Source organism: Oryzias melastigma, linkage group LG6, assembly GCF_002922805.2.
Source record: "Oryzias melastigma strain HK-1 linkage group LG6, ASM292280v2, whole genome shotgun sequence".
Taxonomy (NCBI): domain Eukaryota; kingdom Metazoa; phylum Chordata; class Actinopteri; order Beloniformes; family Adrianichthyidae; genus Oryzias; species Oryzias melastigma.
In genome coordinates, this window is record NC_050517.1 from 12804182 (window position 1) to 12832006 (window position 27825).

Consider the following 27825-nt stretch of genomic DNA (forward strand, 5'->3'; position numbering starts at 1 on the left):
TACTTTAACATTTATTTTTCTTTTCTTTTTGTTATTTTTCCCCTCTTTGTCCTCAGGAGTCTTACACTGCTGGGTTTTGTTATTTTAGTTTGGATCTTGGTAGTCTTAGTTTACAGGCTTTGTTTATTTGTTTTCTTTAGGTAGTTTTGGTTAGGCAGACATTATCAGGAGCTGCTGACTCTAATGGTTCACATGTCTGGGTCAACAGTCTCCATGACTTATTTTATGTTTAGCAAAAGAGCCACAATGGAGAGATGAAAAAACCACACCTGGATCTGGAACTGGAGGTTGCAGACCTCTGCCCTACATGTACAGATTCTCCCTATCCCTACATTTATCCGTCCAAGTGGAGAGACATGGTAAAAAATAATGTTTTCAAATCCAGACATTACTAACACTCAATGACGTCATCAATAGTCACCGGTCATCTATGGTCAAGTAAACAGATATCTCTTGGTAATTTTGTCACAGAAGAGATTGTATTTATAACTTTGTCATAAAGAATTAGTCTTAATCCTTGATATTCACAGAGCTGCTTTTTCAGTCGGAGGTCCAAATGCTGCATGAACATGCCTGAAGGAGGATTTTCTCTGCTGTTGATTCTTGTTGATGTCTCTGTGGCAAACCTTGTGGAAAGAAAGGCGTTTATCTCCTCATGCTGCTCTAAATGCAGTAACTCTAATGCTTCTTTGACTCCCACACCAGAGTGGACATCTTGCTGTGAAATTAATGATTCAGCACTCACACATCAAACTGAGAGGCAGGAGAGAACATTGGAATATTTGATTTCCCTTCATGCAACTGAGCATACATAACACCTTGGAAAATGTCCAATAAGTGATTTACTTTCTCATGGTTTAAACAGATATGAGCTTTACATAGTTCATAAGAGCAAAAGTCTTTCATTTTTGACAAACATGTGATTCAATCATTCAAGGTAGACAGGATTTATGTAGTAATGGGATACAAATTCAGATAATCCTCATCATATGGAACTTTAGGGATCAAACCATGTGTTCAGTGGATGTTTAGCACATCTGAATCCTTTCAGAATAATTCACAACTATTATAGTTTTACTTTATTGGACGCAAATATTCTCTATCTGGAGAATAAAAAAGATTGCATTATAAGGCTTCAGATATCTGTCACAGAACAGGCAGACGGCTGCTTCCAAGTGCAGCAGGTTTCTTAACACAACTAAAAGTCCACAAATCTAAATCAGGGTCAGGCAGGCAAAAGTCAGCAACGAGCATGGGAGCATCAGAGATCAGCCAGAGTGGTCAGAGTCCAGGCACGGGTCGGGGCAGGCGGCAACTAAGCAGAATCAAAGATGGATCAAGTGAACAGGGGATCAGGATCAAATGCTCAGTATGCAGGCCGAGTGGCACAAACAAGACTTTGCAATGCGTGAGCTTCTGAGCAGTGCTTAAGTGTCCTGTGGGTGATTAGCAAATGAGTGTCAGCAGCAGTATCTAGGAACGGGGCGCTGGGGCTGCTGGGAGATGAAGTCCATTCAGTACTCTGGAGATGGCTCCCGCCGGTGACCACAGGGGGAGACAGAGCGCTGACTCCTCACAATATCATGGAGCTTCAGGGATAGATGGATGGATTACAGTCTCTTATTGGTCCAAGAAGCGTGTTATACAGTCCACAGGTGTGTTTAAATAAATAAATGACCATTTTTAACCTGAATTTTACAAAAAAACAACAACAAAAAAACTTTTTCTTGTTATGGTTGCAGGAAAACAGAATCAAATTTAGACTTTTGTAATTGTTCCTCTATAGTTACACTATGGTTACGCTCTCTTTATGAAGAATGGAAGTACACACAATCATTTATACCTACTTCCATCACTGACAGAGTTTTATGTATGATGCAGAAACATCAACCCTATTTTTTCATTTAAAATTTTTATCGAGATTAGCCACTTATTTAAATTAAGCAAACCATGTTTGCTTCAACTGAAAATACCAGGACAAACATCTTGATATCATCTATTACTGAATGTGCATTAAATCAGAATAATCATGGAGAAACAACTATAGGAGAGATGCTTGGTGGCAGAAACCGAAATATTCCATAAATTAACTAGAATATGACCAAAACCCATGGAGAAAACAACGGACTGACCAAAGAGTAAGGCAGACTTTCATGAATCTAGCAACAAGTGAAGGATCTAACCTGATTGGTTTGACAGTTTCATGCAACAACAAAAAAAAAAAGCAGCGTAGAGCTGTGAGAGACGCTGACAGTTGGAATGATCTATAATGATTTTTTTTACAAATTTATAGATAAAGAAAAAAAACAATTCCCTGTGATTTAGATACTTCTTTTAAAATAATTATTAGGCCTTCACGGAAGGCCCTGATGGTATACTGATATTTTTTGGTTCTATGATTGTATGTATTGTATGATCTTGGCCCCCACCACAAATCCCAGAATGTAGCCAAGAAAAGAAGTGGTAAGTGATTTGCACACAATTAGCTCAAAGCATTGCAAAAACAAAACAAAAAAGGAATGCATTAGTGTCTGTGTTGCTGTTGGAAAAGCTTTGAGCAGATCTGTGCATAATTTGGCAAAAAAAAAAATCCAGTTAAATTTCAATCCAAGCAGCTAATCCTCCTTTCAGGCCGGTGTGGCGCATCATTATTCAGTAAAGAGGAATATTTACCAAAGCAAGCCACAGTAAATCCTTGGCTCGGGGCGGCAGCACCAGGTTTGTCACCATATGGCGTGAGCATGCAACCCTCCAGTCATCCACCTAAACCGCGGTTTTGAGCTTTAAAACACAAGACAGAGTTTACTGATTAACATTTTCTGAAAAATTAGGCCTCAGCATTATGTAGAAAATCTGTTTCTCCTAAATGATTCATGCACACCAATATGTTAAGACTGGGAATGATACTTCTGATATTTATTTCATGCTATCACGCCCATGGAAACAAATAGAACTTTATGCTGAGGATGAAATATTAAAGTCAGATCTGTAAAATAAATAAGTGGAAAGACCAGTATACATATTTACAAGAGACATGGTGTGATAGTTGAAAATAAATGAGGACTCATCTAGCATACTTAGAAAATGATGTACAATGAGGCAAAAAGTGCTTTGGGATATTTTGCTGAAATTATTTATGAGAAGAAATAAATAATGTATTCACCCGAGCTTAAACTATTTATCTAAAATGAATGCACTGGTTTTGGTAGCTCAGCATTTGGTTTAAAGAGGATCTGAGGAATACACCAGTTGTGCAGTGAGAATCAGAAGAAAGTCAATAAGGTGTTGAACACACACAAACCGCTGTGAAATCTTATTTACTCAGACCTCCTTTGACCTGGGCGCTTCTTCTGAAAAATAACACTTCTTGCAGTTTCTTTCTTTTTGGATTTTAATATTCTAAGACAACTTTAGAAGCGTTCAAACCCCCACTATTGAGCTAAATCTTATTTAAGTGTTGATGTTGGCTGGAATCTAAATGATGTCTAATCCGCTGAAATGCCAACAATTTCTAATAAGTGCTTCAAAAACGTTGCAGCAAAGTGAATCCATATTTACTGCATCTAATTAAAAATAATGTGAGCTGCAGATGAAGTGATCTAAGAGAGCATTTAACTGGTATAAATTGGAAAAAGCAAGACATTAGTGTGGATATACTGAGTCTTCAAACTTCTTACAAATAAAGCCGGTTTGAAGCATTTAACCCATTTTGCTTCACCGTACTTCACATATCAAAAGGCTGTTTTTGAAAAGTGCTCACTTTTATAACTGGAGGGTACACTTTGTACGCTTTTTACCCTCACCCCCTTCCCTGGCCTGCCACCCCTCCACTCTTCATTTCTGAAGAAAGCTAGGTGTTAACACTACAGAAGCAAGAGGAGCAAGAAAAAATCCTGCAGCTACCCTGTGGGTATCTTTCAAATTAATCGTCTGGCTGGTCTGTCTTATGTGCAGTTTTGAAACATTAACAAGACCTTTGAGAGCAGAGGAGAAGGAGAGAGCGGGGGGAAGAGAGCACGACATGGCATGATGCTCTTTAATGTTTTATTGAACAGATACAAATTATTTTGGCCCTGGCCTTCACTGTTTGCTGTAAGTCAGAGAGAAAGCACGTCAGGGTATGCCATGGGCGCTGAGAGGGGACCAAAGAGGTGTGCATGATTGAGGGTCCAAGGCTTAAAGCCACATTTGTTGATTTATTTATTTTGTTTTGCAGTAAAGAAGTACAATGATTCTTGGAAAAAGAAAGAAAGACATGGAATGGAAAGATAGCGGCATGGACACATCTCAATATTGAATAGCATGTCCAAATGACCTGCTCAAGACGTGCGTTTCCTCTTTCCATGATGGAAGATATTTTATTATCATTAGCCATGATGACTTCATCATAACTCAATATTTGATCAGTTCTTGAATGGATTGTTTTAGAGGTTTTCTAGATGTAGAGGTCATCTCTTTATAATAAAGAAACATACTTAAAATAACTAAATGAATAAAACAGTAAACTGACCTCGTTATTTCAGATTTTTAGTTATTAGATTATAAATATACATAATTTGCTACATATGAGTTGCAAATATTGCTTCATATTTGCAGTACATATATGGTTGATAACAACTATTAGTTAATGTATTAATAAACTTAAAAAATAAACAATTCCAAACTCTTTGTGTCACCTTAGTCAGGATTCATACTTCATAGTGATTTGAAATCATACCAAAGACTCTTTGGTCAGTGCCTCCCTGTTTGACACTCAGCACTAAGGGATCGGACTGTGGGGTGAAACCACCAAATGGTTCCTGAGCGTGGCTGTGTCTGCAGCTCACCGCTCCACCAGGGGATGGGTCAAATGTGGAGAACAAATTTCACACACCTAGGTGTGTGACAAATAGTGGGACTTTACTTTGAATTGTGAAGTTTAACCATAAGTTATTACAAGTGATTAGAATATGCGATGGAGAAGATTAAAAGATGCCTTGCACAAGCTCAGTTCAGAGAATTGTTCTTTCCATATTCCAGGATTTCGAAGACGAGGCCATATTATAGTATTCTAAAAAACACGAGGGGTTGGACATTACTGTGTTCCCCCACTTATTCGTGTTTCTTTATTTGCTTTTTCACATATTTTCGCAGATTTTTTCCAGTTACGTGACTCGTCTGTTTCATCACTAAAACTCCGACAACTCAAGATGCTTGTATGAAATTTTGCTTCCAAAGGTGCTGCAGGAGCTGCAGAAATTTCCCAGGAGGGGAGCGCTGTTGAAGAGCACGCCAGCCCAGCCGCTACTTACACACAGGCACGCACACACTCACAGCGGGCCTGCATGGAGAAATGGCATCAGCTATTATTATCCAGAGCAAGTGTTTATTATGGACGAAATCAGCATATTCTTGATAGAGATGACATCTTGAACTTGTTTGATGAAGGGGAAGCATGTGCTTTTAAGGCTTAGAGAGAAAGAGTGACAATCCTCATGAAAAGTTTGCAATCTATTGTTCTGGATAAAGAAAAGAAAAGAAAAGAAAAGAAAAACTCCATGTTGAGCAATACTCCAATGTTCCTAGCTAACAAAATTTAGAAATTCTAGATTCTAATATTCAACTATGCATGTAGATTTTAAAAAGTTGATAAAATATTACTTTTCTAAGGCAAATTTGATTTAATGCATATACAGTATATATATACATCATAAGTGTATCATCTATTCACAGTAGTTTTTTTCTTTAATAAATCTTTTTTTGACTATTATTATAAAAAAAGTCAAAATCTAGATTAACTAGCAGATGAAAATGGGCGAAAGAACAGAAATAATCAGTATTTTAAAACTTTTATTTTTCTTTTACTTGTGTGCATATGTTAAATAAAGTATATACAGCTTCTGTTTTCTTTTCTTAGATAATTTAAACTTAAAATAAATTGAGGTTACCTGATTCTAGCACATTTTTTATGACTCTCATTGACTAAAAACTACAATTAAGGTAGCACTGAAACACAAAGAGCTTCCTGCTGCTTCTGTTGTTGAGACCTTATGTTCCAATAAAGCCAAATTAGCAGTAATGATACAAGACCAGTGATTCATTTTAATATTCTGAATAAAATATGAAAGATTAAAAAGTAAAGTAATTCTCTTCAAAGGTCTTTATGGGGGTTCTTTAGTATCATGGCCCCCAGGCAACCGTCTACCTTTGGCTGATGACTGAGTCTGCCTCTGGCAACAATTTCAACATTCACTCACTAATGTCCAACTCTCACTACAGCAAATTTACTAACCATTTTGGGCTCAGTGGGGGTTGGAAGGAGAGCAGCTCACAACATGTTTATAAGAATTGAAGGTATAACCCTTTTAAATAAAAAAAATAGTTTTCAGATAAATACATTACAAATAAAGACAATACAATGATAAATAAAATGCTGAAAGATACAGATTTGTTTTAAAGGATAGATTTGCACAGCTTTAGTGTTTTTCTATTTAAAAACCCACTCCAATCATTTTTTGATCTATCTTCAAAGTGTTCCCAGTTTATATATATATATATATAACCTGTGTTGAAAGGACACATTTCTGCATAGTTGTTCATAAGAAACTCACGTCTGAGTTGTGGGAGGGAATGTTGGGACAAAGTAAGCACCCCTGTTGCTGAGAGCTCTCTGTTTACTCGTTCCCGCTAGCTTCTAGCTTGCAGACCCTCAAATTCACAACCAAGCTTTAGCATCAAAAAATGACGAGCAATATCAGAGCTATCCACCTGCTCAGCTATGAGTCAAATTCCAGATTCGTCCGTGTTGATAAACGAAGAACGTGCTCATATTGAAGCTACCCTTTGAGTCAGTGGAGAGTGTGTTTGTGATAAAGTAGGTTTACTTAAAACCTTCAGATCTTTCACATGTAATTTGTTAAGTTATGTGACTGTAACTGTAATTACAGCATTCACACTATAGTGATTCTCCTGATTGGTCAAAATTAAACGTTAAAAAAAGGTTTTGGGCTAATTTGGAGTTTAGCAAACATTTAAGCATTATGCTAGGTGTTTGTTCAAAATTTGACTTTTTAAAGTTTTTTAGGAAAATTTGGAGTTTAGCTATAATGTTAGCAATATGCTAGCTGTTTTATCAAACTTAGACTTTTATTAAAATTTTTTAGGCAAATTTGGAAATTAGCTAATATTTTAACGTTATGCTACCTGTTGTCAAAATTAGACTTTTTTTTTCTTTTTACATTTTTTGGTTAATTTGGAGTCAAGATGATAATTTAGCATTATGCTATCTCAAGGGTAGGGAACCAGCCACCTTCCTGCATGTTTTCCAATATACCCTGCTCTGGCATGTTCTTATTGGCTGGACACACCTGAACCAGGTAATTGTTTGAGTCTCTACTCATGACTGATTACCTGGTTCAGGTATATCCAGCTAATAAGAACATGCCAGAGCAGGATATATTGGAAAACATGCAGAAGGTGGCTCTGGAGGACCAGGGTTCCCTACCCCTGTGCTAGCTGTTTTGTCAAAATATAATTTTTTTCGTTTGTTTTTAGGCAAATTTGGAGTTTAGCTAAAATTTAGCAACATGCAAGCTGTTTTATCAAAACTGGACTTTTTAAATTTCTTAAGACAAATTTGGAGTTTAGCTAATATTTTAGAATTATGCTAGCTGTTTTGGCAAAATTAGTTTTTTTTTTTTTCAAGTTTTTTGGCTAATTTGGGATTTAGCTAATATTTTGGCAAGGTTTCAGGTTCAGTGTTTTCAGCCATCAGCTCTGGCATTTTCAGCGGCCACATTCAGCTTACAGCATTCACATTATTGCAGGTAATGCTATAAATCAGTTAAAAGTTATTTTGTGGAGAAAATGAGACAATGTTTCTGTTACGGATATCAATTTCTATTGCCGACATAAACTTCAGTTTACTGTTCATGGTGTCCGTGTGTACTCGCTGACCAGAGTGTCTGTTGTGGATGAAGAGATTCCAGCAAAATGCATACAATTTCCCCAACATGGTGTATTTTCTACATCTCTTTCCAACAGTATGTTTTCATCTGCTCCTGATTCACAACAATTTGAATAAAGAAATGCCATTTTGATTAGAATTTTCTTCATATGTCTTCTATTATGAATAAAAATACAACAAGAACATGTTAAAAACACCAAAAACACAACTTTCATTGAAGTGGGTCTTTAATAAAACATGGAAAGGCAGAAAAAAGAAAAGTCTGGGTTATGGTGCTTGAAAAAGCTTAGTTGATTCATTGCTTCTGAGTTACATATTTACATTTATTTTCCAAATTCGCCCTGCAGTAAAATGAGGGTAAAATGAGGTCAAAATGTTGGAAACATTTCTTTTCACATCGGTGAGCATGAACCAGACTTTGGGCCAGATGTTGCATTTTGGGTCCGATGATAATCCACAACAGGCTGAGCAAACCAGCAGGTTTTACCGCACGCAGACCAAATCGACAAGAGCTTCACCAAAATGTGGAATCACAAAAACAAAGTCAGACATCTAATTTCTGAGGAGCCCAACGTCCACGTGTGACCTGCGTTTCCTGCTGATGCAGGCGGCTGAGGTAAAGTGACAGCAGCTCATCTGATAAAGCTCTCTTTAAAGGAGATGACAACAAAGAGAATCGGTGCCTACATTTCTCCTCAGAGTACAGTCACTATTTATGCATGATTAACAGACCTGCTCATTCAATTAGTGTGACGAGACGCGTTATTTTCCCTCCACTGGATGGTTTCAAACGTGCTAATGATGTATTTACATTGTTAATTCAAGATGCGTTATCGTGTTCGGCGTAAGAAAGACTGGTTCAGGATTGGGAGCAGTCTGTTTTCATTACTGCTGTTAGAATGAGCCGTTGCTCAACACGGCGATGAAGCTGCTAATGCATGCAGTGATGAAGATGAGCAGGTCCACGTGTGTCCAGCCTGTGTCAGCTTACATGTGCGCTCGTGTTAGCGCCGTTAACATTGAGCGGGGTTGTTAACATGACACATTCTGTTAACCGATGTCTTCCTCAACCTGCAATGCTCCAAAGACTTCACACACAAATTATTTATCACAAAGTACAGCCTGACAATCCGGTGTTTGCTCTGCAGTGTGGAAGACAGACTGAACCCTGATTTAACGGATCAAGACTTTTAACAAATCACCAAAAGTTTGTCAATAACAGGAAATGTTTGAAGTTATTACTGCACCAAGACTAAGAACAGTGTTAAATGTTCATAATGTGATGTATTTATTTGGATTTATTTTTATCTTTTGTGTTACGTTAATTTTCCTTCCTACCTTGACTGATTTGTTCTTGAGAGCTGCTCTAATCACTCATGGACTGACGCTCTTTGTCCAATAATAGCAGTGGCGGGCCGTGCATTTCACACCTAGGCCTTCAGTAGTGCTCCATCTGAATCAACCCAACCCTCAATAACTATTTTATGGCTATAAAACTTCTAGTGCAGGTACAACTGCGACACACATAAAAAAGCATAAAAAAATAACCTGATAAAATTGCAATAATATTTAGGCATATAGCAAAATTTTACTCACCAAAAATCCGGATTATTTGTACACAAAATCCATCCTTTCTATCCTCAAGAAGATTTCAATCACTCTGTCGTGCAGAATCCGTGCGTTTCGCAGATGGAAAGTGTTCCGTGGCTGTGATAAGCTGGAAAAAGCTGCATGCGGGAAATGTTCTGGTATTCCTGAAGCCTCTCGTGGTCCAGGAGGGAGACAAACATCAGTTTTTGTGATCGATCATGGTCTGTGTCTGGAAAATAATATTTGCGCGAGGATTTTGCGCTGCACGCGCCCGCGGTGCGTTCAGGAGCCTCGTAGATTTCAGCTTCACTCCCGCTCAATGGAGTCACGGAACTCCTTTACCCGTGCCAGACAAAACTGTGCCACAACTTTACCCAGACATTCATTTTCCACCAAAAATCAGACGATGAGACGCTTTCCACTGGTAACATCTTCAAACCTGACACGCCGCTCCTCGGCACCTGTGTCCGTCACATAACGCAGAACCAGAGCGAGCTGCGAGCTATCCAATCAAAGCTCGTGAAAATGATGACGTTTCCGTGCGCCTGCTAGCTGGCCTTGGTTTCGCCTACTCCAAATCTGATTGGTTGAAGCAACAGTTTGGTCGACAATTATTTTATGCTACAGGGCCCGCAGAACTGATTGTGAAGGCCTCCGGGCAGATTTCTTTGACCCTAGCAACAAATGGTGCTGCAATGTGATTGGTTAATGCTTAAATAGGAAAATACACGTCTGGAAGCAGCGCAACCAGGGAGACAGCAATGAAAGGACGAAGACAGAGCATTTGGAATTATAGAATACGTATTCACGGAAATAAATAATAATTAATATCAGTCTGTGATTCAGATATTTTTAGGCCAGCAGAGAAGGCCTTGCAGGCCCTGACGGCCCGCCACTGATTAATAGCAACTCCTATCAGAAAACGTGAAGAATATCATTAGAAAACTTGCAAATAGTATTTAAAGTATATTAAAAAAGACCCGCTCTAATAAAAATCATGTTTTCAACATGTTCGTGTGGCATTTCCTTGTGCCGGAGGACATATATAAAGAAAATTCAGCTTTTTTTGAAAGCTTTTTCAGCCTAGACATTGATGTTCATGTTTAGTTTTGATCTTTTTGGGGATTTACTAGTGCTGCCACAAACGATTATTTTAATTGTCGACTAATCACCGATTATTTTTTCCGATTAGTCGCCTAATCGGGTCATGTGCAAACTGCATGTGAAGCACACATCTTGACCATTATTAGCTTTAAACTAACTAAAAACTAGATATATAGAATTACCAGCGATAATTCTAGTGTGAATGCTGTAAGCTGAATTTGGTTGCTGAAGATGCTGAAATTGATAGCTGAAAACACTGAAGCTGATAGTCAGCTAAAATATTAGTAGAATGCCCAATTAGCCTAAAAAACGGAAGAAAAAAAATCTAAATGATCCAAAATACCTAGCATGTAGAGGAAATATTAGCTAAACTCCAAATTAGCCTAAATAACCCTAATAAATGCCAAAATAGTCCAAAAAGCTAGCAGAATGACATAACTTTGAACTTTACCGCACTCTATATACTTTATGACTCCATATAATATAAAGTAACAACTAATCAACTATTAAATTAGTCGTAGACTATTTTAATAGTAGATTAGTCGTCGATTAGTCGCCTAATCATGACAGCCCTAGGATTTACTCATTTTGAGCTGATTGTTTTGTTTTTGGTCAATACAATCAATTGGTTATTTTACTCGGCTGTTGCGTTTTTTTATTAACACACTGGGCTCCTATGACGGACGTCTCTTCTATAGTCAGTACACGTAGTCCTAAACATGTGTTACAAACTCTATGGGTTAGGAATGGGATGGCACTAAAGTTCATATGTGAGTCAAAGCAGGTGAAATTTTGGTAATATAATGTGTAATACCAATTGTGCGTATATAGTACGTGTGTATGTCAAACCAGCTTTAGAGACAGCTTTCAATTGGAGACCAGCATTTATTCTATCTCAGACAGAATCATGATGGCTAATGGGTTTATTTTCCAGTCAAATTTGATCAAGAAATGTGGACAACACCAGATGAACATTTTAGGATTCATTGAAATGATGAGAACATTGTCTTATGTTCTGATTAGCACTAGTTGTGAACGTTTTTGTTCTCCGTGAATCTCCGTATCAAAAATCCTTTTTTGCTTTCATGGAGATCATTTTCCTGGAGACACGCGCAGCTTTCAGTCTTTGCTCAGTAATCCATGGTCAAACCGGTTCTAATTTGTTCCTCGCTTTCTTTGCATCTCCTCCACGCAATCATTAGCTTGTTTCTGCAGCCGTCTTCTAAATATCATCCATCTGATTGCGCCATTCTCAGATACTTTTAGGATCCACCCTGACGTGTTGTGCAGATTCCTCATCAGAATGTTCTTTGGCGTATGCCACTGCACGAAGTTTAAATGCTAAATCCAGTGAGCGCTTCTTCTCCATCACTACACAACACAAATATTAACAATGATGAACATGTTAGCCCCAGCGTTTATGGTAGATTGGTAAAAAATTAGAGATGGGTCACAGTTGAAAGATATATAGTACATGCATCCGCTGACTGTGAGTTGAAAGTTAAACCAGCTTGAACTTTAACCAATCAGGGACTTAGATTTGATAGTGACATACAGCGTCCCTTTGATTCGCCAGGTTTGGTCACACTTTAAGTCATGGAAGCACCATCCGTGATCATGGAGCAGAAGCTGGAATTGTATGACACCAAGTCTTTCATGTGTCCGAGCAGAACTGTAAAATAAAAAACCTGGATCAACATTCACCAGGTTTGCACCGTTTCAACATTTTTCACCAAACGCCTTTTTGTACACGGCAGCAAGAAGAAGCCCCTACCTGCCTGCCCAGTGTGAACATTATGCTGAACCGTGAACAGTGAATCTGGATTTCTTTAGCATGTCTGATATGATGAACAGCGAGAGAAAACTGTGGTTTAAGAAAATAGAAAATAGTGTTTCATTTTCAGCTTCCCACTGGGTCACTTGCCAGATTCAGTACTTTTAAAACGTATTCATTAAACTTGTCTGTGTGTTTTTTTTTGTTTGGTTTATATATGTATATATATGGCAGTTTTGGTTTCTAGTTTTGGTTTCAAAACAAAAAGATGAGATACTTAACAATCACACACTAACAAAATAAAAAGTAAAAATTTGTTAATTCCTTTTCATTTATTTTGCAACCAGTCTCAGTGTTTTGTCTTTAAGTTTTTTTTAAAGTTTCTTGCAAAGTTTTTGAATCTCTATGTTCTACTTTTAAAATGCCAATAGAATTACGAAAATAATTCTGTAAAATGTGATGAAGATGGAAAAATAGCTTTTGACAAACTTTTTTACATTTGATTTTTAAACACAATAATTGTACCATATTTAAAAAGCAGCAGCAGCAGCAGTTATGTCGTCTGTAGAAACACAAATGCTGTTGCTACAAAAATATTACAATATGATGACAGCAGATGTGAGAGCTAACAGATAATGCCAGGAGCTTCTTCATTACATCGACAGAAAAAGTTGCCTGTGTTTCAATGGAAACAAACATTGCTCTGGGCCTCTTTGTAAACAGCACACAGCTGCTATTTCGAGTGATGGGAGCTCCACCTTGTCACAACAATTCCCTTAAAGAGGAACAGTTTAATGTCAACAATATTTTCTCCATCTGCCTGCTCATGAAAACCTTCCAATCCACAGGGAAAATCTTTCTTGCACGGCAAAAGGAAAAGGCACAAAAGAGGAAGAGAACTGGTGACACGGAGCTCTGATTGCAGTCAAAGGCGCAGCATTAGCCTGCTGGAACGAGAGCTTTTGGCGGCACACATCCATCTGTTCGCGTTTTTTCAAAGAGATGTCATTTTAAAATTTCGATGCAATTTTTTACAAGGAAACCATTCAAGCTGTGCCAGCTGACTGATATGCATGACCACGTCTGCTGCTCCAGCAGGAGTTTGATTGGTTGTTAATCCGATCAGGTCAATTCCATTTCTATTATCAAACCAGATTAGATTATGAAGAAAAATGTATCGCAAATTATCCCAAACAACCCCAGATTTTGATTATTTGATCAAATAAATCACTCTTGTTAAGTATTTGCAATCCAGTCTACTGTATGTTAAATGTTGCTGGTGTCTGGGAGCAGCTGAGTGCCCCGAGGCTGGGATCAGGCCCGGGGCAAAGACTCCACCAACCACAGTGGAGAGAGACGCGAGCAAAGGTGAAGGTGGGACTGACAGAAAGGAGATGTAATCTGATTTTTTTTTCATCTTTTTCTTGGGAAAAGTGAAAACACAGTTTGGGAATAAGGGATGATCCCCCTTAACAGGAATATCAGCACTCCTGTGTCTGTATGATATCCAGACGGGACATGTGGAGAATAAAGTCAGGCGCCGCTATGACGTTTTACATCTTTTCTAGTCTTCACAGCAACACCGAAGAATAAACATGTTAACTGTGGGGTGCAAATACGAACGTTTACTAAAGTTTTTCATAAATAACTGGAATGTAAATTCAAATATTAATTCAAATATATGATTATACAGAATGTGCATTAACTAAAAGAGAGTTTAACCCATTAGAGTCACTGACGCTAACGCTAGGCCAGGCGTCTGCAACCTTTAACACTAAAAGAGCCATTTAGTCTTACAGACCAGAACCCAACGAGAGCCACAAAGTCCCACTTTATAGTTTAAAAATGCACAATATTTATGCTTTTTTGCCAATTAAGCAATTATTCATAAATTAAGTTTTTAAATAGTACAGTAATTAAATTACAACAGTGTCCACATTTTTATAAGTGTAACAGCTGTAACTTTTACTTTTGACAGCAGCACACACTAGTTCCTTTCAAAATAAAACTAATTCTGTGTTAAAAGGTCATCCTGCTGCAGCAGCTTTTCATATGCTGAAAAATGCAAGACGGTCAAGCATAATATTTTTTTTTTCCAAAAGGATTTGTGTGTTTTCCTTTTTAATCTAAAAAATAAACAACATTTTAGTAGACTGTTTAAAAACTCAACGCATTTAAAATAATCTAAGTTTTTTTAATGAAAACACACAACTTTTATATTTTCAATCATTTTAAGCCACATTTGTTCAAAACTTTAAACACTTTTGTGTAAAAATAAAAATGAAAAACTTTTAAGACTTTTTTTGACTAATTGTAATTTAAAAACACAAATTTAAACAACATATCTTCAGAATTTCTGACAGTTATTTAAACCTTTTTTGCTTAGTTGCTTGACAAAAATCTGAACGGAAATGACCAAACTTAACTAATTTCTAATTTATTCAATAATAAGCATTTTTCAGTTTCACTAAAGAGCCACAATAAATGGATAAAAGAGCCACATGTGACTCCAGAACCACAGGTTGCAGACCCCTGGTCCAGGTTCACACTGGATGCGGAAGCATTGTGGAGTGAGCACGCTCGGAGTCTGCTCTCTCCTGCAATTCACACCAGATGCACATCTTTCTGCAGCGGTCGACAGGCGCATCTGCTAGAGCTTTTTTTTTGTTTTTGCCATCATGGGCAAGTTCATAAGCTAAAATTATTACCCCATGTTTCTGCTTAGAAGAAGTAAGTAGTTAGTAGGCCTACACTTCTATAATTTATCTGTTGTTGAGACACAGAGAGAAGTGTGTGTGTGTTGTGATTATGTGATTATTTTCATCTCTTGATACAAAAACTTGATCGCATTTGTCAATCGCTGTGTTTGTTTGTGAAAACCTTGTTTTGAGAATAAACCAGATTTTTTTCATGTATCTTGACTTAACTTCCTCTCAGAATAGACATGTATCGCTCGCTGCTCGCGCACAAAATAGACCAGACGCTGTAACGATCCGCTGCACGGCGCGAGCCTTCTGTGGAAGATCACAGAACTCCGTGTCTGGTGTTAACCACACCATAGGTTAACAAGGATAGCAAATGGAAGCAGCCTCTGTTCCGCATTGCTTCCGTGTCGCTTCCACATCCAGTGTGAACCAGGAGTTGAACACAAAATCTTTAACATACTGTAACTTTTTAACCGCTAACACAATCAACGTAATTCCAGTAGATTTGGAAACAGAAAAGCTCTGCGCCTGATGTGAACCACACCAAAGGTCGACAAGGGCGGCAAATGGAAGCGGCCTCCATTCTGCGTCGCTTCCGCGTCCAGTATGAGCCAGGCGTTACACACAAAATCTTTAGCACCGCCGCGCCGCTTTTCTCTTTCAAAATCTGCTGGAATTACGTTAATCATGTTAACCATTGAAAAGTTACAGTAAATTAGAGAACATAAACACTGGCGCTCTGGAGTTAAAGGGTTCATTTTATTGCTTCCTTTGTACGTGATTCCATTTTGTGTTGTAAGAACAGAAACAGTTGTGTTGAAGTATGAAGTTTGACCTCTTTATTTCCACAGGATGTATGTAGGTTTAACCATGTGAGGGATGTTCTCGACCAAAGTTGTAGAAGTACCACTGTTGAACCTTAGAAATCACTCAAGATTCTACTTTGAAAATTATCAAAAACTGTACAGCAGTACTGAGAAAAATTATGATAAAAATTTAATCCCAGCACAAAATTCACTTTACTATATCCATGAAAAAAGAAAAAGCTGTTGAAGGCCAACCAAAAAAAAAAAGACTTTCTCTGCACCTGAGCTTTTACCTGATCACCAATGCGCTCCATCAAACAGTTTTTCTCCTTCTGGGTTTCTGCAGCAGCTAACAGTTGTGAAAGACTGAATCATCACTGACGTTAGGTCCGCCTCTCCTGTTTCAACTTTGAACTGTTGTTTTCCACACAAACCACCAGCTCTGGGTTTTCGCTTTAGCGGGCAGGCAGAACATTTTTCACTGCACTTGTTAGATGTTGGAGGTCTCTCCTATAAAAGTTGTTGGCTGAGGAGAATGTCAGCAACACAGGGAAGCACTGTAGGTGTATAAAATAATGAAATTGGTGAAAAAATTAGCACGAGGACACAACATGGCCAACTACTGAACTACATGGACTACATGCAACTACAACATGCAACATACAACTACATGGACAACCTACTGAAGACCTAAACCACGGTTATTTTAGGAACCAGCAGTTGGCAAAAGTTTTTACACTGGTTAAAAAACTATTGTTTGCATTACCATGCATCTTGAGATAAACTATATGATTATTTTTGAGTCTCAAAAACTCTGATTGCTGTTCATTCGTGTGAATTCAAATTTAATGTCCACATGTAGCGTTTTAAAACTTCAGTTAGATGCTGAAGGACGCTCATAAATAAACTAAATATCATCTCGTCTTCATTTTAAGTACTGCTAAATGAAATATCACGATATATTTCCAAATCGATTTTTCCCTACACCCCTATTATGGAGAGTTAATGAAATCTATAGAAATACTGATTAAATGTAAAGGACAATTGCTCCCTCACTAATGAAAAAATGTTTTTAACACTTAAGTAAACAAGAGTCTATTTAAAAAGCCCCTTTCACCAAGAAATATCACAGTAATGCTTCATAACACAATAGCGCTCATTAAAAAAACGCAGGAAATTCTACTTTTATTATTTTAATTTAGCCCTATTTGTTTTTGTAATCCCTTTAAAATGAAAAAAGTTCCTTTTGGTTCCATGTGATCAATAAAACATCTCAAGACTGACCACAAAAGCAGTCCTGTCTGCAGTTGCCTGCTCTGAGATGCACCCAGCGTGAGGCCTGCTCAGATATGAAAATATATGGAGAAATTTGCAGCATTTAATTGGAGTTTGTGCACATCTTTGTGTATGTGTCTGCATCTACGAGGCTGGCGCCTCATGAAATTAAAGTTAAATTCTTTCATCTGATATAAGATTTGAATAGTTGAGATTTAAATATTTAAAAGTCTTCTGCAGCATCACTTTGATCTCTGAAATGATTAATAGGCGTTTGTTATAGAAAATGCACTAAACGGATCAGCGAGAGCCAGCCCACTGTAATTGTGAGTTGTCTCACAGAGTGAGGGTAAATTACACATCTTAAAGTAACAGGGCAAACAGTTCGTTTGAATTCTGTCTCATTCTTTTATGTATAATGAGACAAGAGAACAGACAGTGACTTCAAAAAGCCCAATCTAATGTGGAGAAGATTTACTCCAGGAGAGAATGACACTTGGAAGGGAAGGGAGCTTTCATCGCTTACGATGATGATGAGGAGGAAGAGGAGGCTCTTTGTCTCCCGTCCCTGCCTTTTCTCAGCAGAGAGCTCAGCCAACACCCAGGAAAAGCAACAATGAAATGATGCTCGTGCTGAGAGCGGGGACGTTGATTATTTCATGTTGCCCACCCTCATAACTTCTTACTCTTTAACTACGGAAAAGAGATTCAAGTTTGGATATGAAGCCTGACATCGCAGCTCAATATCTCATCCATGCTTATTCAAGAGACTTCATATCACTTGAAGACATAGAGACGGTGGAAGGAAATGTCAATGCTCAGCGCAAGTTTATTAGCAGCAAAGTAGAGGAGAACATTTTTATATTTCACTCACTGAAATGTATTTTGTAAAGGTTTGCCAACTTTTTATTGACAGAAAAACTAATGTCCTGCAAGAAGCAGGTATTAGGACCTCTTTATTTTCACTGTTTTATTTCTAAAAATATAACAAAATTCAAAGAAAACAGAAGGTTTAAAGAGCAAGAACCTTAAAAACCTACAGAGACAGAAACAGCTCTAAGGTCCTGAAACAAAGATAAGCAGACATGAAAAATGCAAATAATCATGCAACAAAATGTTTTGTTTCCTTAAATATACAAAAAAAAGTGTGTAAAAGTAATGTGCTTAAAAAAAAAGTATGTTTGCATTTTATGAAAATTTCAGATACAGAAAACCATTAAACAATTATTATGTTTTTAATAAATGCATTTCAAAAACTGATAAGATGGGATCTTTTAGCATTTTCAGTCACATCACAGTGATATACCATAAATAATTCATATATAATATTTATCATTTGAGGACATTTTGATGAGACATTAAAATTTAAGAAACACTTTATTTTTGCTCTTCTTCAAAAGAGCAGGACATGAAAAGTTTATAATCCTAAAAAAGGATGAAAATCAGTTGAAAATATTTGATTGTTAATAATTAAACAGTTTTTACTTTAAAATAGTTTTAACTTTAAATATCAACTCTGGAGGTGGGACTGTTGGTGCAAACACTGTGGTGTTGAAACATTCAGCTCTCTTGTTTGTGACCATCTTTGTGGTTTTTGATTCGACCACTCTACCAAAGATCCTAGAACAGTTGTTGAGGCAGTTGAAGCTCTTTATTATTACTCATTATGTGTGTGGTTTTTTTGGGTTGTTTTTTTTTTTTTGCAATTATCATGTCGTTTTGGCATTTTTGGTAATTATAAACTCATTCAGACTTTGCTATTTTCTTTACGTTTGAATACATTTTAACATCTTAAAATAACTTTTTGTCTATCAGCATTCACAGATTCATCAGAAACATTACAAATGTTGCACTCTCCAGCCAAACTTTAGCTCAAACTCACCAGAGATTTGGTTTTGAATACATTTCAGTCTGATTCATGAAGAGAAAAGAGTCAAACCAACCAGCAGCACTGACCTTTCCCATGATCCGTCATCACAAAAACACACTTTTCATGCTACTTTTCCCAACCGGTTTCCAACTAAACGCATAAATGCACAATCTTTAGTGGAGCCCACGTGAGCCGAGCGTGCGCTGCTGTGCACAGGCGTGTGCGTTCATGCAGCACTCCTCCTAATGGCGGCCACAGGTCAGTGAAGATACATCTTCAGGATCTGTTGTCGGCGGCTGACAGGTGACCTACTCGACCATGAATTGCCTGTGTAACATTTCTGAGCGCCATGCCAACCACTGTTTGCAATTGTAGTGGCACAGAACACGTGAGCCACCTGCTCACCGACCACACTGATCAATGGAGATGATCTTTTCTCTTTTTTTGTGTCCGTGTGTGACACAACCCAAAGGAAGTGATATTGACATATGAGGCTGCAATCGATAGCAAGCAGTCAAGCCACCTGACTGAGCAAAACCCATAAACGTCGAGTGTTGAGGGTCGAGGATTGATTGATTGTTGGAACTGCAGATATTAACAGATAGTGTTCCTTTTATTCACTTTCACACCCAAACAGAGGGAAAAAAACAGTTTTTATATTTTAGTCAATCAAAAGTATAAAGATGAGAGACAGAAAGACCAGGCTGTGGTGTGTGAGTCCTGCTGACTGTTTAGTGTGTCTTTTGAATATCACCCTTCAGGAAGTAAAAGCCTCTGACGGCTATGATTTAGTCATTATACCTCTCAAAGGAAAGTAGATTTCCTCACTAATCAAACTGACTCTCTGTTTAATAAAGCATGAAAAAAGCTTTCCAATGGACGGTGTGCTGGAGCGGAAGCCATCTTCGCAGCGACGCTGGAAGATTAATCAACAGATTGAATGGCACTGACCTAAACTGAAAGCTTTAAAAGTGGAAGCTGCAAAGGCTCTTTTTCTATTTCAGGAGAAATTAAAAGATAGACAGATGTCTGTTTCTTTGAGAGCCGGAGAGGGAGCTGCCACCCCGCATGAGCGAGTGTCCCCGGCACTCACTGTCAGCGCGCTCGGTAAATGCTTTAAAAGACATTGGGGGGCTGACACCGTGCATATCAGACTGGGAAGTGGACGGGAGCGGGTGTGGCAGGCACTCGTTTTCAGGTTAGTCAGTGACGAGATCCGAGATGAAGTTGCGGCAATCGCTACAAGAAGGAAGCTCAAAACACAAGATAATTATGGAACTAATTGAGCCATGGAACGGTTATGCAACCCATGCAGAGAGAGAGAGAGAAAGCTGCTTCTCGCCTTTCTGCTTGTGCAGTGCAGCATGAGGGAGGTAAAGGGCAAATTTTCCAAAATAGAATCTGCCCTGTCTTTTTCTGCTCACTGCGTGAAAATAGTATTGATTAATGGTCATCGCCCCTTTTTTCGCGCAGAATGATGTAAAGACCCTGTCACTTACCATCACCTTCTCCCAGGATGTGTTCCATCAATCGCACAGCCGAAGCGGGCGAGCGCTGGCAGGTGGCACATATTTCACCTGCCCAGGCAAAATGGGCCAGCAAGTGGGACAAGGCGGGCAGACGAAAGTGACACATGCGAAGGTGACAGCTTTTCACACCTGGGAATAATGGTTTTGATAGGTGTCCTGCTTGTTTCACCGCTGTGGACTGGACGCGGACCAAAAATGTGTGATAATATACACAATTAGCTCATGGCACCAAAAGGACCCAGGGCCATCACAAGCCAGGGCAGATCTAAACTCTACCTTTCACCAGGAGGTGCGGCGATCAGCCTCAGCACAGACCCGAAACAATTCTGTGTTTTGACAGATCAGAGATACAATTATTGGAGCCTGAAGCAGCACTTGTCCACACACGCTCTGAATTGTTGTGCGATTCAGCCTCATTCTCCAAATTATCATCATCAAAACAGGCACATTTCTCGCATGTATGCTTTGTATAAGTCTGTGATATCCTTGTCTCTTCCTTGTCAGCTGATATTACCCACGTACAGTCACTTCAAAGTGTTTGCATAACTGTCTTTGCTTCTGTCTCCCTCGAGTTTTGTAAAGGAAGGCAATAAAGCCGTCAGCAGAGGAGCCACGCAAGCTATTTTTGTTTATTGGTGCGACCGTGACAGAGTCGAGGGTGTGGGACTTTTGATCATCTCCATGGTGCATTATCCATATTCAGCCGTTTGCATATTTTGTTGTTGCAGCTTGTCAGCACAGGACAAAGTAGCTCTGTGTAGTCTCAGAAGGACATCAGCTCTTCACAGCCTCATCCTCCGCAATGATCCACAGCAGTACGGCTGCTGGCCACCAGACTGAAGGAAGAGATCAATAAAATCAAGCAGCTAATAAGACGAGAAAAACAGCCGACGATGTTCAACATTCCAAACACGAGGTGGAAAAGAAACGTAGAAAACTCATACAACTGATTTTATACCTCAAGACTTAATGTTACTGAAAGCAAATGAAGCAAATTTAAGGAGTCATTTCTATTTAATGTACTGTTTCCTCACAGACCCAATAATCAGTTACTGTTGTACCAACCATATCAAGCTACAGTTCATCCCAAAGTGTTCACAGCACCTCACTTCTTCCATATTTTATTATGTTACAACCTTATTTCTGAATGGATTAAATCAGTTTTTAAAAATAAAAAACCTCAAAACTGATATGTACATAAATGTTCACAGCCATTGCTTTGAAGCTCCAAAGTGAGCTGAGGTCTATTCTAGGTCTGAGTTGATAAGATCAATTAATCAATTTGAATTGATTTAAGCTTAACAGATCAATAATCGATTCATAAAAAATATAAATTTATTTAGCATAAAGCTAAAGTCTGCTAACTTGATGCTAACATTTAATGGAATTTCCCATAGGACGGCTAATGCTACATTCATTGCTGACTAAATAATCTTTATAAACTCACAGGCATGAATTTAAGGAAATATTTTTAAAGTAACCATTTGTGGTCTAAAACATTGTTTTTAGCTCATACTTTCTTCTTCTGGAATGAGGTGTACTTCTATAGCGCAATCGCCACCTAGTGGTCAAACTGAAACGCTCTCCAGGAGAAGCAGAACAATGTTTACAATGTTAATGATCTGAACATTTTTGTTAGAACTTCTCCTTTTGAGAACTGCATCAAACTAATATAAATATATTCAAAACATATATTAGATTAACTATGTATTTCTAAAAAAAATGTGTAAATGTGTAAATTCAAAATTGAATTGAATTCAAGAATCGAAAGAAAAAGAACATAACGTAACATGACAACACATCGCTGAGCCCGACTGCAGCGCCAAAGGAAACAGATATAAATGGCGATCGTCATGATAGGTTAATGAAAGCATCAGTTCAGAGAGAAAGTTCGCCTCTTATTACTTGTTTTTTCTAGAAGATGAAGTAAACCTTTCATTAAAGCAGCTTGCACAGTGATTTAGAGCGTTTTGGCTAAGTGATCAAAACTACTATATTTTTTTTTTTTTTTTTTTAGGTGTGCAGGTTTGTTTCTTACACAAATTACACTTTTGGGTTAACACTTGATAAATTAGAAAATTTTAGACCATAAAAATGAAGGAAACATTTTCTCTCTTTCCTATTTTTGTTCAAAAGCTGCATATGTAAAATGCACCTAGAAAAACCTTTCAATTATTATGATTAATCTGATTCATTGTTTTTATCAATTGAGAGCATTAATAACAATAAATGTTGTAAATGTACAGTTTTATGTGTGATTTCATATTGTCATTATTTGCAGATAATAATTGGTGGTCAAATACTGTACCCAAAAAAAGCGATTAATCGCGATTAATTCTTTTTTCCAGTTCGCGATTAGTTAGTTATTTTTTTAATCAATTCTCAGCCCTAAAATAAGAGCAATTTTTGCTACTTTTACGTCTGTGCCTCAAAGCTAAAAAAAAAAATATAACTGGAGCACACGTTACAGTTTTCTGGACATTAACATTTAGATGGACAGTAACTACATGTTGGTAACAGATCACAATCCTAAACTCTACATGACATTTTGTCTTATTGTTCTGGATCTCCTGGGATGTCCAGGCAGCAGGAGGAGTGTCGAGGCTTTACTGCAGGGATGGATTAAAGACAGCAGATCCATCCTTCTGTTTCTCCGATTCTCCTCAATCCAAGTTGGGTAATTAAATAAATCAAGCTTGGGTTATTTCTTTCGAGTTTCATTTCTCGTATTCCCTTTCGTGATGTAGTGCATGTGGACAGAGGTCAACACCTGTAGGCAGGCTGAGCGGGTTTCCTGCTCCGCTGCGAAGGCGCTGCTCAAGTGATGCAGCGGCTGCAGGAGTTCAGAGGTCAGGGTGAAAAGGTAGAGCCATCAGAGATGAGCTGGGTCAAGCTCTTTAAGTCAATACAGCTCACCCTGTCTGACAGCTGCAGTAACACCTTCCTGATCCTCAAGGCCAGCGGACAAAGGGAGGCAGGGGGGCTGCACTTCATCACTGCAGAATGGCTGGAGGGGTGGAGGCATGTGTCCGAGGGCCCCTGTGGAGGGATTCAAATGAAGCGCTCACTGCTGTTGACCTAGCCACAGGCCATGTATGTCACCAGCACAGCCATCAATACCACCATGTTACCATATTTGCACTTCAAAAAAAAAAGTCAACTGCATCTGAAAGCAGCTTCAGACGAACTTGGAGATTGTTTGAATTATCTTTTGGACTTTCATGAAGATGTACATTCATTTTAGGTCTTCAATCTTTTTTCAATGGCAGAAAGAGAAGATTGGATAATAATTCTGGGTTTATAAACACTTGAGCCAAACTCAAACATGAAGATAAACGTGATCTCAGAGTTCATTTTTCTAGACACTAAGATGAAAATTTGAATTAACATCAAAGCCATGTGACACGTGTACAATTTGCACATATTGTATGAATGGAAATTGGTCATACGTGGATATACTTGGAAAAAGTGAGAAAAGTTGTGATCTTTTATGTGAATTTTCACAAATTAGCCTCCAGCTAAGAAACACTTCTTTTGACAGGCGGCTAGCAGCGAATTCACCATGCAGCAAAAGACATGCAAATTTGTTGCGCGAATCGCGTTTGCTGTGAAAGTACCTTTATGTGCTTCCATCTTTGAAAAAGTTCAGATGTTGTATGTTTTAGTGGGAGAAACTCAGATACGCTGCAGAATCCCGCTCTAGGATGATGTCATGAAAGGGGCAGGACCCACGAGGGGGAAAGGCGGAGCCTCAGAGATCGAGTGTTTACTTCCGGTGAGGAAAAGAGCTCACAAAATTAACTCATATTTGATTCAAAAATTGTTTCTCTAGTGTTCCAAAGGTAATATATTAAATGAATATAGTTACTCTGAAAGGCTTAATAAAAGTATGAAATAGGCCTTCTAAACAGGTATATAGCAGCTCCAGGTTAGCATTCTTTCTAGAACCAAATAGTTGGAAGAAACGGTTTGTGTTTTGATTGGAAAGTTGCTTTATGAGGAATACATTGTTTGAGCATTGTGGCTTTGAGTGTAAGTAGAAATCTTGTTGTAGCTAGATCTAGGAAACATTCAAAACTGAGATAAAAGAGGTGAAAAAGTAGTTTCATCGACCGATAATTCTTAGCAAACCTTCAGGATCACTTTTCATTGAAAAAAATGACAGAATGATAAAATATGTTTTAGTTCAATCCGGACTCATGCAGTGAGATAAATACTCTATGAATCAGAAGATGTTTTCAGTAAACACTGAACTTATTTTAAAAAGAATGTTTGAATTGTGTATTATAATAATTTGTTGTATTGACCCATGCTATACTAAACAAGGCCTTGTGTATTGGAGAAATCTGACCTCCTGGTATGAGGTCAACTATACCACAACTTCTCAAGCTCGTCAAATGTTCTTTATCAATATTTTAGCACATGAAGTGTTACCCTTAGTAAACACATCTTCTGAAAAGTAAATGATAAGTGGGCATTGTCACAGGGGATTGGCTGTCTAGGGCACTGTCAAGGCCTTCCCTCAAACACCGCATCAATTCCATCTTTGAAGGGACCAACAGAACCCAGCAAAAGCTCTTGTTGAGGATTTTCTAAGCTAAACAATGCCCTGGGCATTTTGTATTCTCCTGAGAACTGTTGGCCAAAGTAAGATATGCTTCATTTCCCACAGCACTGAACATTGAGCAGCATAGTCAGAAGTCCGTGTACACAAGGGTATTGATTTTTTTCATCTCAAGAGTCAAACTGTGGCAGATTGTAGGGCCATCAGAAAGGCAGAAATTAGCATTCATTTAGACTCTGAGGGAAGAAAATACAAAGATGGGCACGAAACATGTTTTGTGTTACACTGTGGCTCATTAAGCAAGTGAACAGATTGAGAACTGTGTTTTATTAAACTGTGGAGATGACTGCATAACAGATAACAGCCCCAGGGGGAAATTTCAGCCAAGGATGACCTCGTCCCAGACACGGGCAAACACAAAGCTTTCACCCTCAGACAGCTTATTATGCTATCCAGCTGTGCATTAATTGGAGAGCTAACTGTTCTGTTAGCTTCCCAATTGATAATGCTCTTCGTTAAATCCTAGAACCTGAAAAAAATAAGATCTTATTCCTCAGCTTCAATTTCTCTGACAGTTTTAGCATTGAATACTTTCTGGTGAAGTGTTGAAGATCACTAAGGTTTCCTCTGAGACATCAAACATGAGGGCTGATGGATCCCAGGTCAAATTGAATGCACAATGAGTTGACAACAGTGTTATGTACTGTGATCGTCTGGTGGCTAAACTGAGGAGTTCTGAAAAGAAACTGTCAATACATGAGGTTTAGTGAATCGTCAATGAACAAGCAAAGCTGATGCTGGTAACAAAAAGAAATTACATTTTTTCAGCAATTCATTCCGTTAGTATTATCATTATTATTATTTTTTTGTATAATTCTTTTTTGTGTGTTACTCATTGATGTGTTGACAACGTGATCCGTTAAATTTCATCAACAATTTTGGCAAAAATTGTAACAACGACAAGCCAATTAGCAAACAGACAAAAGTCCTGGACTGCAGCTTTCTTCTCCCGGTGTGTTCACACTTGACACATTTGGTCCGGTTAAAGTGAACCAGAGTTTCTTTCCCCCGATAATCCGGAACAAATTTTTAGTCTGAATATGTGTAAGCAAACCCTGGTCCTGGACCAGGAACCGCTTTTGGACCCGTCTTTCAAGGTGGTGTCGGTTTGTTTCCCATCGCACTGAACTTTGTTTCCCTCTGAGGTTCTTCAGTCTGAATACCATCTGGACCAAAATGACCACCGTAGCCAGACAAACGTGGGACAGCGATGCAACAGCAGTTCATTAAAGTGTGGTCAGATGAATACAGGCTCATTAAAACGACTTTATCCATGATACACATCGATTCTCACACTGTTTTACAGAAATTCTTTATGTCATAAACCTTTATTAGCATCCTCAGTAACCGCCTTCCAGCATGCCTCCATAATACCAAAGTAGCAGCAGAAAGTGTTGAACCTCGCCTTTATACAGACTCTCAAAATTGACCAGAGAAATAAAAAGTTTGAATGAGTGAACTGTCTTGACTATCTCAACCTGAGAAAAGGTAGTTTGCCCTCTCTCGGTGGGTGGAGTGCTCCTGCCTCAGGTGGAGGAGTTTAAATATCTTGGGGTCTTGTTCACGAGTGAGGGAAGATCGGAGCGTGAGATTGACAGGCGGATTGGAGCGGCGTCCGCCGTTATGCGGTCGCTGTACCGGTCCATTGTGGTGAAAAGAGAGCTGAGCCAGAAAGCAAAGCTCTCGATTTACCGGTCGATCTTCATTCCAGTACTCACCTATGGTCATGAACTTTGGGTCATGACCGAAAGAACGAGATCCCGACTAAGAGCGCCTGAAATGAGTTTTCTCCGGAGGGTGGCTGGGCGTTCCTTTAGAGATAGGGTGAGGAGCTCGGTCACCCGGAGAGAGCTTGGAGTAGAGCCGCTTCTCCTCCGCATCGAGAGGAGCCAGTTGAGATGCCTCCTGGACGCCTCCCTGGTGAGGTGTTCCAGGCATGTCCCACTGGGCGGAGGCACACCAGGGAAGACCCAGGACACGCTGGAGAGACTATGTCGCTCGGCTGGCCTGGAAACGCCTCGGGGTCCCCCCAGAGGAGCTGGAGGAAGTGGCCGGGGAGAGGGAAGTCTGGGCATCTTTACTTAGACTTAGGGCTGCCACGATTATTCGACTAATCGACGACTAATCGACTATTAAAATAGTCAAAGAATAATTTGGTCGTCGAAGCGTCGTTTATTTGTTTTTTTTCCTTGTTTTGATCTTAAAACTACGGTTCGCGCTTTCTAATGTCGGGTCTGCCTTTGTCTCTGTCACACATGTGCAGTGGTGCTAATCCGGTCAGCAGTGACGTAACAGGAAGTTCTCCGTAGGCTCATAACAACACGCTGGGAAACATAAGGAAAATAAAAGAGGAAAAAGTGTCAAATGTAATTTCTGCTAGACAGAACTTGTGTTCCATGAGAGCACGATGGCGATAAATGATCACCTGAAGATGAAGCATGTTGAGACTGAGTTTGATCACGCTGAACAGAGAGCTTTGTCTAGCTATGCTAACATCGGCGCTAACACAGCTAGCGCTGCCGCGGCTGTCATTACTGCGCTGTTTGGAGATGAACCACAAGATCTGCAGCAGATACGTGTCTACGGCGCTTCTGTCTGCATAG